Genomic DNA, 14,258 nt, shown 5'->3' with positions numbered 1-14,258 from the left:
GCGCTGCAAGTCGCGTCGCCCCTGTGTGAACGGGCACTTACTCAGTCATGCAACACTGTACCCAAATTAATTTTTTGTCCTTTTTTTCCCACAAATAGAGCTTTCTTTTGGTGGTATTTGATCACCTCTGGGTTTTTTATTTTTTGCGATATAAATGAAAAAATAACGAAAATTTAAAAAAAAAAAACACATTTTTCTTTGTTTCTGTGATAAAATTTTGCAAATTATTAATTGCTCTTCATAAATTTTGGCCACAATTTATACTGCTACATATCTTTGGTAAAAATAACTAGGGATGCACCGAAATTTCAGCCGCCGAAACATATTGGCCGAAAATGCCCTTTTCGGCAATTTGCCGAAAGGAAAAAACGGCCGATAATTGAGCCGAAAATGGGGCAGGGCCTGGGGGCAGAGCTCCGTCCCCACCCCGCCCCTGGTGCCGCCCATGATGGGGGGTGTATAGCGCAGGAGAGCCGCCGCCGTCTGGTTGACTAGAGCGCCGGGAACATCACAGCTTTAATTTCAATAACTGTGTGTTCCCCGTCGCGCGCCGTCACACACACCCCCTTCCCCTTGTCCGGGGAACTTTGATAGACAGATCACCTGTCCAGATTGGATGGGTGATCTGTCTATCAAAGTGCCTGGACAAGGGGGAGGGGCTGTGTGTGACGGCGCGTGACAGGGAACACACAGCTATTGAAATTAAAGCTGTGATGTTCCCGACGCTCTAGTCAACCAGACGGCTCTCTTCGCTGCACAGGGGCATCGCTGGCTGCATCACCTGGGGGGCATAGCTGGCTGCATCACCTGGGGGGCATAGCTGGCTGCATCACCTGGGGGGCATCGCTGGCTGCATCACCTGGGGGGCATCGCTGGCTGCATCACCTGGGGGGCATCGCTGGCTGCATCACCTGGGGGGCATCGCTGGCTGCATCACTGGGATGCAACACTGGCTGCACTTATCTCTTTTATCATGTCGCCAGTCTCTGACCACCTCCTGTACCATGTCGCCAGTCTCTGACCACCTCCTGTACCATGTTCTCTGTCTCTGACCATCTCCTGTACCATGTCCCCTGTCTGACCATCTCCTGTACCATGTCCCCAGTCTCTGACCAGCTCCTGTACCATGTCCCCAGCGTCTGACCAGCTCCTGTACCATGTCCCCAGTCTCTGACCAGCTCCTGTACCATGTCCCCAGTCTGACCACCTCCTGTACCATGTCCCCAGTCTCTGACCACCTCCTGTACCATGTCCCCAGTCTCTGACCACCTCCTGTACCATGTCCCCAGTCTCTGACCACCTCCTGTACCATGTCCCCAGTCTCTGACCACCTCCTGTACCATGTCCCCAGTCTCTGACCATCTCCTGTACCATGTCCCCAGTCTCTGACCATCTCCTGTACCATGTCCCCAGTCTCTGACCATCTCCTGTACCATGTCCCCAGTCTCTGACCATCTCCTTTACCATGTCCCCAGTCTCTGACCATCTCCTGTACCATGTCCCCAGACTCTGACCATCTCCTGTACCATGTCCCCAGACTCTGACCACCTCCTGTACCATGTCCCCAGACTCTGACCACCTCCTGTACCATGTCCCCAGTCTCTGACCATCTCCTGTACCATGTCCCCAGTCTCTGACCATCTCCTGTACCATGTCCCCAGTCTCTGACCATCTCCTGTACCATGTCCCCAGTCTCTGACCATCTCCTGTACCATGTCCCCAGACTCTGACCATCTCCTGTACCATGTCCCCAGACTCTGACCATCTCCTGTACCATGTCCCCAGACTCTGACCACCTCCTGTACCATGTCCCCAGTCTCTGACCACCTCCTGTATAAAAATATTTTTTAAAAACAGTCATTTTCGGTATCGGTGCTGTTTCGGTATCGGTTTCGGTTTTCGGCCTAGTGTATTTTTCATTTTCGGTATCGGTTTCGGCACCAAAAAACCCAAATGACCCCTTTTTTGAATGTAGACATTCCAAGGTATTTAGTAAGAGGAATGGTGAGCTTTTTGATGTTGTCATTTTTTTCCCACAATTCTTAGCAAAATGAAGATTTTTTATTTTATTTAAATTTTTTCCACAAAATTTGTCATTGTAATAGGTTATTTCTCTCACATGGCAAGTGTATACCACAAATAATGCCCCAAAATAAATTCTGCTACTCCTCCGGAGTATTACTATACCACATGTGTGGGACTTTTCCACAGCCTGGCCACACAGAGAGGCCCAACATGCAGGGAGCGCCATTACGTGTTCTAGAAGCATAAATTACACATCTAACTTGTTGACTAACTATTACACTTTTGAAGGCCCTGGAGCACCAGGACAATGACACGTGACACCGACATGGCACTGATACGTGGCACTGATGACAGATGCCACTAATACGTGCCACTGATGACACGTGGCACTGATGACAGATGGCACTAATACTTGGTACTGATGACACGTGACACTGATGACAGATGGCACTGATACCTGGCATTGATGACACGTGACACTGACAGATGGCACTGATGACAGATGGCACTAATATGTGGCACTGATGACACATGGAACTGATGTGGCACTGGGGACAGGTGGCACTGATGACAGATGGCACTGGGGACAGGTGGCAGTGGGGGCAGATGGCACTGACAGGGGGCAGATGGGCACTTTATTTTCATATATTTTTTTTTTTTACATCTCTCCCTCCTCACACGCTGTCTCTGTGTGAGGAGGGAAAGCCGGTGATGAGAGATGATCTCATATGTTTACATATGAGATCATCTCTCATTGGGCACGCCGATCATGCTGTAAACGGCTGCTGTGATTGGCCGTTTACAGCGATCTGTGACTGGTTGTGTCCGGGGGACACGGCCAGCACAGAACTTCCATGCGTGCCAGCGGCGGCATGCAGAGGGGAAGTTAAAAGGAGGACACCCAGGGACGGCCTCCCGGCATATAGCGTCCGCGCTGCAGCCGTCTTTTGGCTATAGCGTGGGCGCGAAGTGGTTAATTTTCACCTGGTAATCCTACAAATACAACACGTCCTCTCCCTGGGTGGCTACATTGACTACTGTATCTCTGGAGGGAGCCATGGTTGTCACACAGATTGTTTTTCTGTTTTGGACTACTGACACATCTTCCTTTCTGCATCTCCAATACCTGTGTGGAGGAGGATTTGTAGTTTACAGAAGATAGCTTGGAAGGAAGATAACTGTTTGGGATTTCACTTCAATTTACAGAAGAGACAAGGACACTGCATCTCTATTAAGCTCTACAGGGGTGTCTGTATTTTCTGAAAATGTTCTTAAAAAATGAAAACAAACACAGCCACCACATCAAGGGACATAGGCTGGAATATATTAAGTTTTTGTTCTAGGGTTTATGTATTCTTTAACCACCATGCATGCCTTCCGCCCGGGGGTCGGGACACGCTGATTGGCTGTGTGCAATTGGAGCCCAGAGCTTTGTGTTGGTAAACAATACAGAGCTCAGTGCAGAGGAGCAAAGCAGGGATAAGAAACTGAGAGATCTTTAGTAAAAAAGCAGTACACATTACCTATAGGCACACTTTTAAGCCCTTGATTGCCCTAGATGTTAGCCCCTTTCCAGCCAGTGTCATTAGTACAATGTGTCCACCTACCATGCCAGTGTTTTCAATTTTATGTTCAATTTTAAGACCCACTTTCCAATAAGTACAATTCCCCCCCCCCCCCCCCAATCAAAAACCACATTTACAGTTAGAATTTCATTCATTTATGAAACATGTGCTATCCTTTTTTGATTTTCCTTCTCACTGAGATCAAAGAAAAAAAGTTGTTTTGATGATCTACTGTTAACTGGGCAGCTTTATGCCTGGTACACACGATGAGATTATCAGACGAATGATCATCCGGTTTATTTTTTGCACACTAGTTTTATATATCGAAAATAGTTTACTAAAGTGCCGAAAAATTCTCATGCGACAGAATAAAAATTAGGATGTGATGTAATGTGTTGTATTTATATTGCATTTTAAAGCAACGACTGTACTGATTAAACGAAAATCGCACGATCTGATATCGTCCGAGAGCGTTTTTCGTGCATGTCCCATCGGATAATATGGAATGAACTGTCGTGACGGAGTCTTGAAAGTGTGTACTAACAATCAGATTATCGTGCGATCCATTCAAAAGCAGTATTGACCCAAAACTTAAGCTGCTTATGGACAGCTTAACCACTTCAATACCGGGCACCTTCCCCCCTTCCTGCCCAGGACAATTTTCAGGTTTCAGCGCTGTCGCACTTTGAATGACAATTGCACGTTCATACAACACTGTACCCAAACTAAATTTTTATAATTTTCTTCCCACAAATAGAGCTTTCTTTTGGTGGTATTCGATCACCTCTGCAGTTTTTATTTTTTGCTAAAAAAACTAAAAAAGACAGACATTTTGGAAAAAAAACAGAAACTGATGGACACTGATAGGTGGCATCTGAAGGGCACTGACAGGCATTACTGATGGGGCTCTGACTGGCACATTTACGGGCACTGACAGGAGTTCTTTATGGGGCACAGGCTGGCAGCTGATGGGCACCTCTACCACCTCTAATGGGGGCTGCACTGATAATCAATATTAGCAGAGATAATCATCATCAGCACAGACCCCCCCCCCCCCCTTTGACAGGGAGAGCCGCCAATTGGCTCTCCTTATCAGTGCAGACTAAGGACTTCCATTTACAGCACTTCCTGGTTCACGTGATGATCAACTGTGATTGGTCACAGCTGATCACATGGTAAGAAGCCTCCATCAGAGGCTCCATACCACAATCGGAGTTGCGCTGTGTCACACTGACACACAGCACCACCGATTTGAACCCCCCCCTCAACCCCACATGCGCGCTACGGCTTGTTATCCTAATCACATCATATGACATCCAATCAGGATAACTAAACCACTTTGCCAATGTCATATTTCATTATGGGGGGGCGGCAAGTGGTTAAAGAGGAACTGCAGTCTGCTCACATAATTTGTAATAAAACCATCTTTGCCATTCTGAAGCTTCCCTATTATTTTATATATAATGTGATTCTGTACTTGCCAAATATGCTGCAGAAATCTCCCTCCACTGAGTCTGGCTGCAGCCATTTTAACTGTGGGCAGCTGAAGCTGCTACCAGTTCACTTCCTGGATTTACACAGACACACAGAGGCACACCTCCAGCCAGCTCTCATTGGCCCTCTTATGACTTGGTGAGAGAGAGATCTGTGCATGATGTCATAAGCCTAGGCTTTTTACCAGACAAGAAAGAAGTGGGCTGTATAAGGTATTGACTGGCAGAAAAAAAAAAGTTTTACTATCCAAAGTTAAAACAACAAGGACAGGAGAGTTAATAGATGTAAAGATGAAAAAATAACTGAAGGTCCACTTTAAAGTGGTATTAAACCAAAAATTTAATATATTACAGATGGCAATCATTTGATGTGATGGCTGCATTCGTTTTTCTATTTGTGTCTGTTTCACACAAACTGTCTGTAAATTTAGATGGTTGGCGGTGTACGCACACTGCCACTCTGATGTTTTGTGGTCACAGCAGGAATTATATCCGCTGATGCTTTCTGTGGGCACAGTGCCTGCTGAACATGACCCATTCATGACCCGTGTGAGTGTGGGCATGGCAGACAGGAGGAGAGGGGTGGGAGGAGGCAGTGCACATTGATCTCCCTCCTCTCCTGCCCATGTAGGGGGGGGGAGGGGTTTAGTGTACTGGATGTGTGGTGTGAGCTGCTGCAGACAGCTTCTCCTATTGGATAAAGTCCATGGGTTGCCTGAGGGGGCACAACTAAAATCTGGGGAAGTGTAGCCCACCCCAGCACCCCCCACATTTCCAAACTGCCATTCAGGCACACCCTCGTGCCAGCAGAAAAAAAGCAGATTTTTGATACTTTTTAGAATTTTTGCAAAAACAAAAGCAAACAGTGGTCACTAGTTTAGACAGATGGTATACATTCTCTACATATATATTTTGTATTGCCCTCACTTGTCAGCCTCATTTTATTGCCCTCATTTGTCAGCTTCATTTTTTATTGCCCCCACTTGTCAGCCTCATTTTGCCCCCACCTCTCAGCTTCATTTTTTATTGCCCCCACTTGTCAGCCTCATTTTGCCCCCACCTCTCAGCTTCATTTTTTATTGCCTCCACTTGTCAGCCTCATTTTTTTATTCCCCCCCCATTTGTCAGCCTCATTTTTTATTGCCCCCCAGGCAGGGCTCCACTTTGTCAGCCTCATTTATCATACTGTCCCCAGCCCCAATGCCATCTGACCTGCTCTAATCAGGTTTCATTTGCTCAACTTTTAAGGGCAGCACCGGATAAAGGCCTTGCTTCCCTCGGCCTTGCTCTGAGACTGTGCGAATGTGACGTCAATGGTTGCTAGACACCAGGCGGGGTGGCCCTAGCAACCAGTTTAGCATTTTCTATTAGGGTGACTATGTGTACTCATTTCTTTTCGGGACACTGTATTGTCCTGGAATGAAGGTGCCTGGGACACGGGACACAAATGGGAATTGTAGGACAATCCCGGACAATCCGGGACAGGTGGGCACCCTACCCTAAATCCGACCATGGTTTATAATGTAACAGGACAGCTGCTCGGTGTGGAACCTGAAAGCAAATGGAGATCACTGTAGTAGCAGCGCCTACCGCTACTACAGTGATCTCCCATAGGTATGAAAGTCACGTCGCTACTACAGAGGGATTCCACAGGTATAGCACAAACATACTTACATTTGTCCAGCTGGATCAATGTTACCATGCAAAAATATCTATATACAGCTGTAGGATGAAAGTCAGATTTGAAGTGTTAGGTTAAAACATGTTATTATTAAGAATTAAAGCAGAATAAAACCCAAAAGCAAACATTTATTATATTGCAGTTTACCAATTCTTAGATGTGATAGCTGTATTAGTTTTCTTTTTTAGGCTTCTTTCTTCTATTTCCTTTTGGTGATCCAGTTAGTATGTTGTTTTTTGAAAGAATAAACGTTCTTCCAGCTATATCAGTTACTGCTATAACAGATTATAAAGTGCGCGCTCGGCTTCTATTTGTTAGTATATTAAAATCTGCTAGTTAATCTAAAGCCTAGTACACTTGATGAGATTATCAAACGGATAATTCATTTTTTTTTTTAACGGATAATTTTTTTATTTTTTATTTGCATGCTAGTCTCATATCGAAAGTGAAGAGGTTACTCAATTTACAAAAATTTACATACGACAATGCAACTTTGGAAGTGATGTAATGTGTTGAATTGTTTTGGAATGTATTCTTTCGTTTCCGAGCATGTATAGTCTTGCTCTTACGATTTTTTTTCCAGACGAAAACTGTACTAATTAACCACTCAAGGACCACCCACTGCATATGTACTGCGGCAGGGCTGCCATATTGTGCAAAACCAAGTACCCATACGTCGCACGGGTCCACCGGCCACCCGCGATCGCTTCTCAGAGAGGCAGAACGGGGATGTAAGCAAAGCAGATCCCCGTTCTGATAGGGGAGAACATGGAGATCATCTGTTCCTAGTGTTTTTTTTTACATTTTTTGTTGGCTATGTATTACAGCAAAAAGTAAAAAATAAGTTTTTTTTTAGTTTTTTTTTTTATTGTCCTAATTGTCTTTTTTTGTCTATAGCGTAAACAATAAAAACTGTAGAGATGATCAAATACCACCAAAAGAAAGTTCTATTTGTGGGGGGAAAAATGACATCAATTTTATTTGGGTATAACATCGCATGACCGCGCAATTGTCAGTTAACCCAGTGCCATATAGCAAAAAGTGGCCTGGTCATTAAGAGGGTAAATCCTTCCCGGGGCTGAAGTGGTTAAACGAAAATTGCACGTTATGTTCACGTATAATGATCAAAACTTGTAGCCTGCACCTTCAGGTTTTGTAGTCTGAAAAGTCGGAGTCGGCTGTCGAAAAAGCACTATACCATTGATCAGATAATCAGCCAATCGTTTGTCGCGTGATATTTTACTTCCGATTTTCTTATCGTGTGTTCAGGCCTTAACACTCCCTTCCCCCAAGATGGACAATGCTGTTGTCCAAATATGCCCCTTCATCCAGAGTGGCAGCACTCTAATACAGCAGGTGTGTTACTAGCCAAATTCTTTGTCCTGAGGTTTATTTGTGTCTGTGAGACTGACAGATGTGGCACAGTATTTGGTATTTGGTGGGTACAAGGATTATATTATAGGTGTGCCTTGTATAGAGCAGGCGCAGATTCTATTTATTTCCCATTTAGGACCCCCCAGTGGCTAATCGCAAAATTTATTTCTCTGTTCTTTCCCAGTATTCCCCATGTCCTTCACAATCCTAGTCTTGCTCGTCCTGTTTTGACCTTTTTAATTGTAAAAACAGTCAGATTACTTGAGTATTGTTAATATGGTTATTGTTTACATATTACTTATACTAAGTTTGCCTTTAAGAACATATTATATGTCCTATGCACTGCTGACCCCTGTACACTCCCAAACTGACCACCCGTCCTCTGTCCTGCAGGCCTTCTGTCTTCTGCCCTGCTGACCACCCATCCTCTGCCCTGCAGGCCTTCTGTCTTCTGCCCTGCTGGCCAACCGTCCTCTGTCCTGCAGGCCTTCTGTCTTCTGGCCTGCTGACCACCCATCCTCTGCCCTGCAGGCCTTCTGTCTTCTGCCCTGCTGACCAACCGTCCTCTGCCCTGCAGGCCTTCTGTCTTCTGCCCTGCTTGACCACCCGTCCTCTGCCCTGCAGGCCTTCTGTCTTCTGCCCTGCTGACCAACTGTCCTCTGCCCTGCAGGCCTTCTGTCTTCTGCCCTGCTGACCACCCATCCTCTGCCCTGCAGGCCTTCTGTCTTCTGCCCTTCTGACCAACCGTCCTCTGCCCTGCAGGCCTTCTGTCTTCTGCCCTGCTGACCACCCATACTCTGCCCTGCAGGCCTTCTGTCTTCTGCCCTGCTGACCACCCATCCTCTTCCCTGCAGGCCTTCTGTCTTCTGCCCTGCTGACCACCCATGCTCTGCCCTGCTGATCCCCCTGTACACTGGCCTTCAAGCTGCTGACCCCTGCCATACACTACCCCTGTCCTCCTCCCTGGCACCCATGCCAAGCAAGCGTCCTTCTGTGTGCAGTAAGCAGAAGGGCAGCTGCTTGCATAGTTAGTGCCAGAAAAGGGACCTTCATGCCAAGATTATCCGGTATTATTTTAAAGCTACATTAAAGCTTAATTTTATTTTTATTTTTTTAATTAAAATAACCAACATAATTATAAAGTTATACATTTTTTTTTATTATTATGTAATCTTTATTAAGTTTATTTTTTTATTTTTCCCCATACAAATCATTTCAACATTATTAAACCATAACAGCATTATATTGCCTTAACAAATATATACATTACAAAACACACATTTGTTTAGTCCCCAAAGCTCAACATATATTAAAAACAAAGAGAGAGCGTCTTAACTGTCTACCCTAATGTTGTAAAGCGCTGCGTAAACTGTCAGCGCTATATAAATCCTGTATAATAATAATAATAATTAACCACTTCGCGCCCAGGCCATTTCTGACATTTCTCTCCTACATGTAAAATTCATAATTCTTTTGCTAGAAAATTACATAGAACCCCCAAACATTACATATGTTTTTTTTTTTAGCAAATACCCTAGAGAATACAATGGCGGTTGTTGCAACTTTTTATCTCGCACGGTATTTTTCAGAAAAAAAACCTGTTTCATGCTTTAAAAAAAAAATGAAGATACGCAGAGTAAATAGATACCCAACATGTCATGCTTAAAAATTGCACGTGCTCGTGGAATGGTGCCAAACTTTGGTTTTTAAAAATCCCCAACATTTTTTACTGGTTACATGTTTTGCGTTACAGAGGAGGTATAGGGCTAGAATTATTGCTCTCACTCTAACGTTCACGGCGATACCTCGCATGTGTGGTTTGCACACCGTTTTCATATGTGGGCGGGACTTACGTATGCGTTCGCTTCTGCGTACGAGCTCACGGGGACAGGGGCGCTTTAAATTTTTTTATTTTTTTATTTATTGTTAATTTTACTTTTATTTTTTTCGTTTGACACTTTAAAAAAAAATTGATTACTTTTATTCCTATTACAAGGAATGTAAACATCCCTTGTAATAGGAATATGGCATGATCGGACCTATTTACAGTAAGATATGGGGTCAATAAGACCCCACATCTCACCTCTAGGCTGGGAAGCCTAAAATAAAATAAAAAAAAACAATCACGGCTTCCCAGCCAAGGCGGCGCCGTTATTTAAATGCAGAGGCCTGGCGTGACGTCATAACATCGCGCCTGGCCTCCGAACGATCATAGAGACTCCGGTGACCATCTGGTCCGCCGGAAATCTCTATGATCATTATCCGGGGCCGGCGGATCCTGTGTCCGACTCACCAATGGAAGAGGTGAGTCGGTAGAAGTACCGGAGGAGCGGTGGAGCAGCCGCTATGATCATTCTTATGGTGCAGGGAATCGCCGACTGAAAATGCCGATATCTGAATGATGTCTGTAGCCTCAGGCATCATTCAGATATAACCCCGGAAAGTCGAGGCCGTCCCAGGATGTCCACCCGGTGCGAAGTGGTTAAGGAAGACGTAACAATACTATAAACAGAGACAATCGGACCAAAAAAGGCAGACCATCAAAGAGACGCACCAGGAGGAGCACAAGAATGATGGCCCACCCCCACTTTCTCCTTTTATCTACATTTATAAATTTGGTACTTTTACCTTTTTCCTAAAATAGACCCCCCCCCCCCTATCGGCACCACCTATATTTAAATTTCCTAATAAATGACTATGTTTTCCTTTCAGCCAAGGTTTTCACATTCTATCAAGCTCCCTGAGGTTGCGTCTCCTTGCATAAGCTGCTCTCTCTTTAGGGAGGGTTTCATTCACTGCATCAATCCAATTTCTAACTGTAGGAGGCACCTTTGATCGCCATCTTGTTGCGATCAGTTTCCTGGCTTGAAATATTCTCCTCCAAATAGCTACCGCTGTGCTCAGATTTTCACCCTGCTCCTGCCTATAACCCAGTATAACCCAACATACCACTGCTTTTTTCAACCTAATTTCAAACGTTTCTTGCAGGATTTTAATCACTCCTTCCCAATAACGAAATAGTTCAGGGCACTTTCACAGCATATGTAGATCGCCGGATCCCCGGCATCTCGGGCAACAATCATCCGCTCTTTTTCCAAACTTGAATAAAAGTTTGGGGGTATAATATGCTCTATTTAACAACATTAACTGCAATATTTTCTGTGACGGGGCGACCGATACCATCAAGGATGCCTCTAAGATTCTCCTCCATTGTTCCTGTGATATTGCTCCTATATTCCGCATGTTATGCTTACCTGCTCTGTGCAATGGTTTTTCACCGAGCAGCCCCCATCCGCTTTTTCTGGGATTTCCCCGCTGGCGCTCCTGGCTCCTCCTCTTGGGCAAGTTCCCCCATGGAAAGCTGCTGACCATGGGGGCACCCGTGCGTGCTCACTCCCTAGCTGCCCCCCCCCCCACTTGCTCAGCACAGCATTTGACTGACAGTCACGGGGAGCCAATGGCTATCAATCTGCTCAATGAAGAGGGAGACGGCAGCTAAAGCTTCTGCTCTCATGCACTTCTTTTGGATCGGGTTGGGCTCCGGTACGAATGGAGGGGGGCGGCTAGGGGGGATTCTGCAGCACAGAAGGTTTTTAATGGCTGAGGGATCCTAGAAGAGGAGGACCAGGCCACTCTGTGCAAAACCAACTGCACAGAGGAGGTAAGTATGACTTTTTTTTTTTTTTAAACCCTGAATCTTTACAAGTTACAACCCCTTTAAGGACCGGAAGGATTTGCCCCCTTAATGACCAGGCCATTTTTTGCGATACAAATACTTGGGGGGCACACCCTAAAAATGCATTTACATTCAAGATGGTGCTGCTAAAAGACTGCAAACAGAACAAAATAGATTATAGCGTACACATGCAAAAATTACATTTAAATCCTGCAAGGCTATTTAAAAACACCTGAACATATTAAAAAATAAGGGCATTTGGCCACACTATATGATCATAAAGTGCTAAGCCCACTTATTGCTTCAAAGTACCCCATTATCAGTGGGTCCTACACTAGTAATAGAATGAAAGATCCTGCGTCTCAAGAAGGGGTGATCAAGGGGTTACGTGTGTTCCCTTGTGTGTGTATATATATATATATAAAAAATGTATTCATCAGTTTAGGCCGATATATATTCTTCTATATATTTTTGGTAAAAAAAAATCACAATAGGTGTATATTGATTGGTTTGTGCAAAAGTTATTACGTTTACAAACTATAGGATCGATTTAGGGACTTTTATTTATTTTTTATTGTTTTTACTAGTAATGGCGGTGATCTGTGATTTTTAGCGGGACTGCGACATTGCGGTGGACAAATCTGACCCCAAATGACACTTTTTGGGGACCAGTAACATTATAACATTGCTCAGTGCTATAAAAATGTACTGATCAATGTAAAAATTACACTGGCAGGGAAGGGGTTAACACTAGTGGGCGATAAAGGGGTTAAGCATGTTCCCTGGGTGTGTTCTAACTGTGTGGGGGTGGGCTACCAGGGACATGACAGAGATCACTGTTCCCAATCACTGGGACAGTAGATCTCTGACATGTCCCCTGTCAGAATGGGGATCCACCTTATTTATACTGGCAGATCCTCGTTCTGCCTCTCTTCTAGGCGATCACGGGTCACCGGCAGACATCAAGTTCGCCTGACTCGCGGGCATGCTCCCGCAGCGAGAGTGCGACACCGGCGGCACGTGCCCGTCCGCAGATGCACCTGTGTGAGCCGCCCGTAAAGTTATGGCGATTCGCGCAGGAGAGCCGACCTGCCACAGTATATCTGTGTGAGCTGGTTGGCTAGTGGTTAAAGTCTTGTTTCTTATTGGTTTAAAAATAACAAACATGTTATGCTTGCCTGCTCTGTGTAGTGGTTTTGCACAAAGCAACCCAGATCCTTCTGTTTTTGGGTCCCTCGCCAGCACACCTGGCTCCTGCCGAGTGCCCCAGAGCAAGCAGCTTGCTATGGTGGCACTCAAGCTGAGCCGCTGCTCTGTGTGTCCATTCAGACAAAGAGCCACAACTCAGCCCCACCCTCTCTCTCTCCTCATTGGCTCACTGACTTTGATTGACAGCAGTGATAGCCAATGGCACCAACGGATGCGTCTTAGCCAGTCAGGAGGGAGAGTTTTGGACAGCCAATGCTCTCATGCAACATTACTGGATTGAGATGGGGCTTAGGTAAGTATTGGGAGGGGCTGCTGCACACAGAAGGTTTTTTTTTATTTTAATCCTAATGCATAGAATGCATGACAATAAGAAAAACCTTCTGCCTTTACAATCACTTTTAGGCTTTCAAACCACTTTAATGGAAGTTGCATGTTGAAGCTTAGCTGAGATTTTAGTAGTTGGGTTCACTAATACTTAAATCTTCCAAAACCAAGAATGATTCCAACTACACATTTCCACCAGGGCTGACGTGACTTTAATGTGGAAATTAAGTCAAAACATTTTTAGAATTTCTGACTTTTTTTTCTGCTGTCCCCAAAAAGGAGAAAATCCCACACTTCCTGCCAGGGTAACTGTAAGCAGCAGCCTCATAGGTGCTAAGTATTATAGGAACCATTTATATAATAGCACCAAGTAGGGCCGAAACAACTAATCGATTAATCGACAACTAATCGATTATGAAATTAATCGATTACTATTTTCATAATCGATTAATCGGCCACTAACATAATGGGGTTAAAAAAATTAGCCCTTTATAGTACAAAAAGAGCAAATCGCTACTGTAAATATTACTTTCACTGTCCCATAGTAAAAAATTAACCCCTTACAGTAGCGATTATTTTCTCTTTTTGTACTAATTTTAGTTTTTTTTAACCCCATTATGTTACTAAACATCTCAGGCCTGAGTCACACCTCTGTGTTTTTTGGTGCTTTTTGCAGAAACACACTACAGTTCATTTACATGGTTTCCTATGGGACACATTCACATCCATGATTTTAGGGCTTGGCCTTGCCCCCTTAGTTCCAGTGAATGGAGCTCTTAAAGAGGAAGTAAACACTGATGGGTTTACTTCCTCTTTGTCTCCCTGCAAAGATAAAGCATAATTGGCTACTATGCATCACATAGTAGCCCATTATGTGTCACTTACCTAACACAGGAGCCAGCGAAGTCACC

Source organism: Lithobates pipiens, unplaced genomic scaffold (genome assembly GCF_037356315.1).
Source record: "Lithobates pipiens isolate NorthernLeopardFrog02 unplaced genomic scaffold, aLitPip1_a1.2 Scaffold_16, whole genome shotgun sequence".
In the NCBI taxonomy this organism is placed as follows: Eukaryota; Metazoa; Chordata; class Amphibia; order Anura; family Ranidae; genus Lithobates; species Lithobates pipiens.
Note: the sequence above shows the minus strand (reverse complement) of the source record.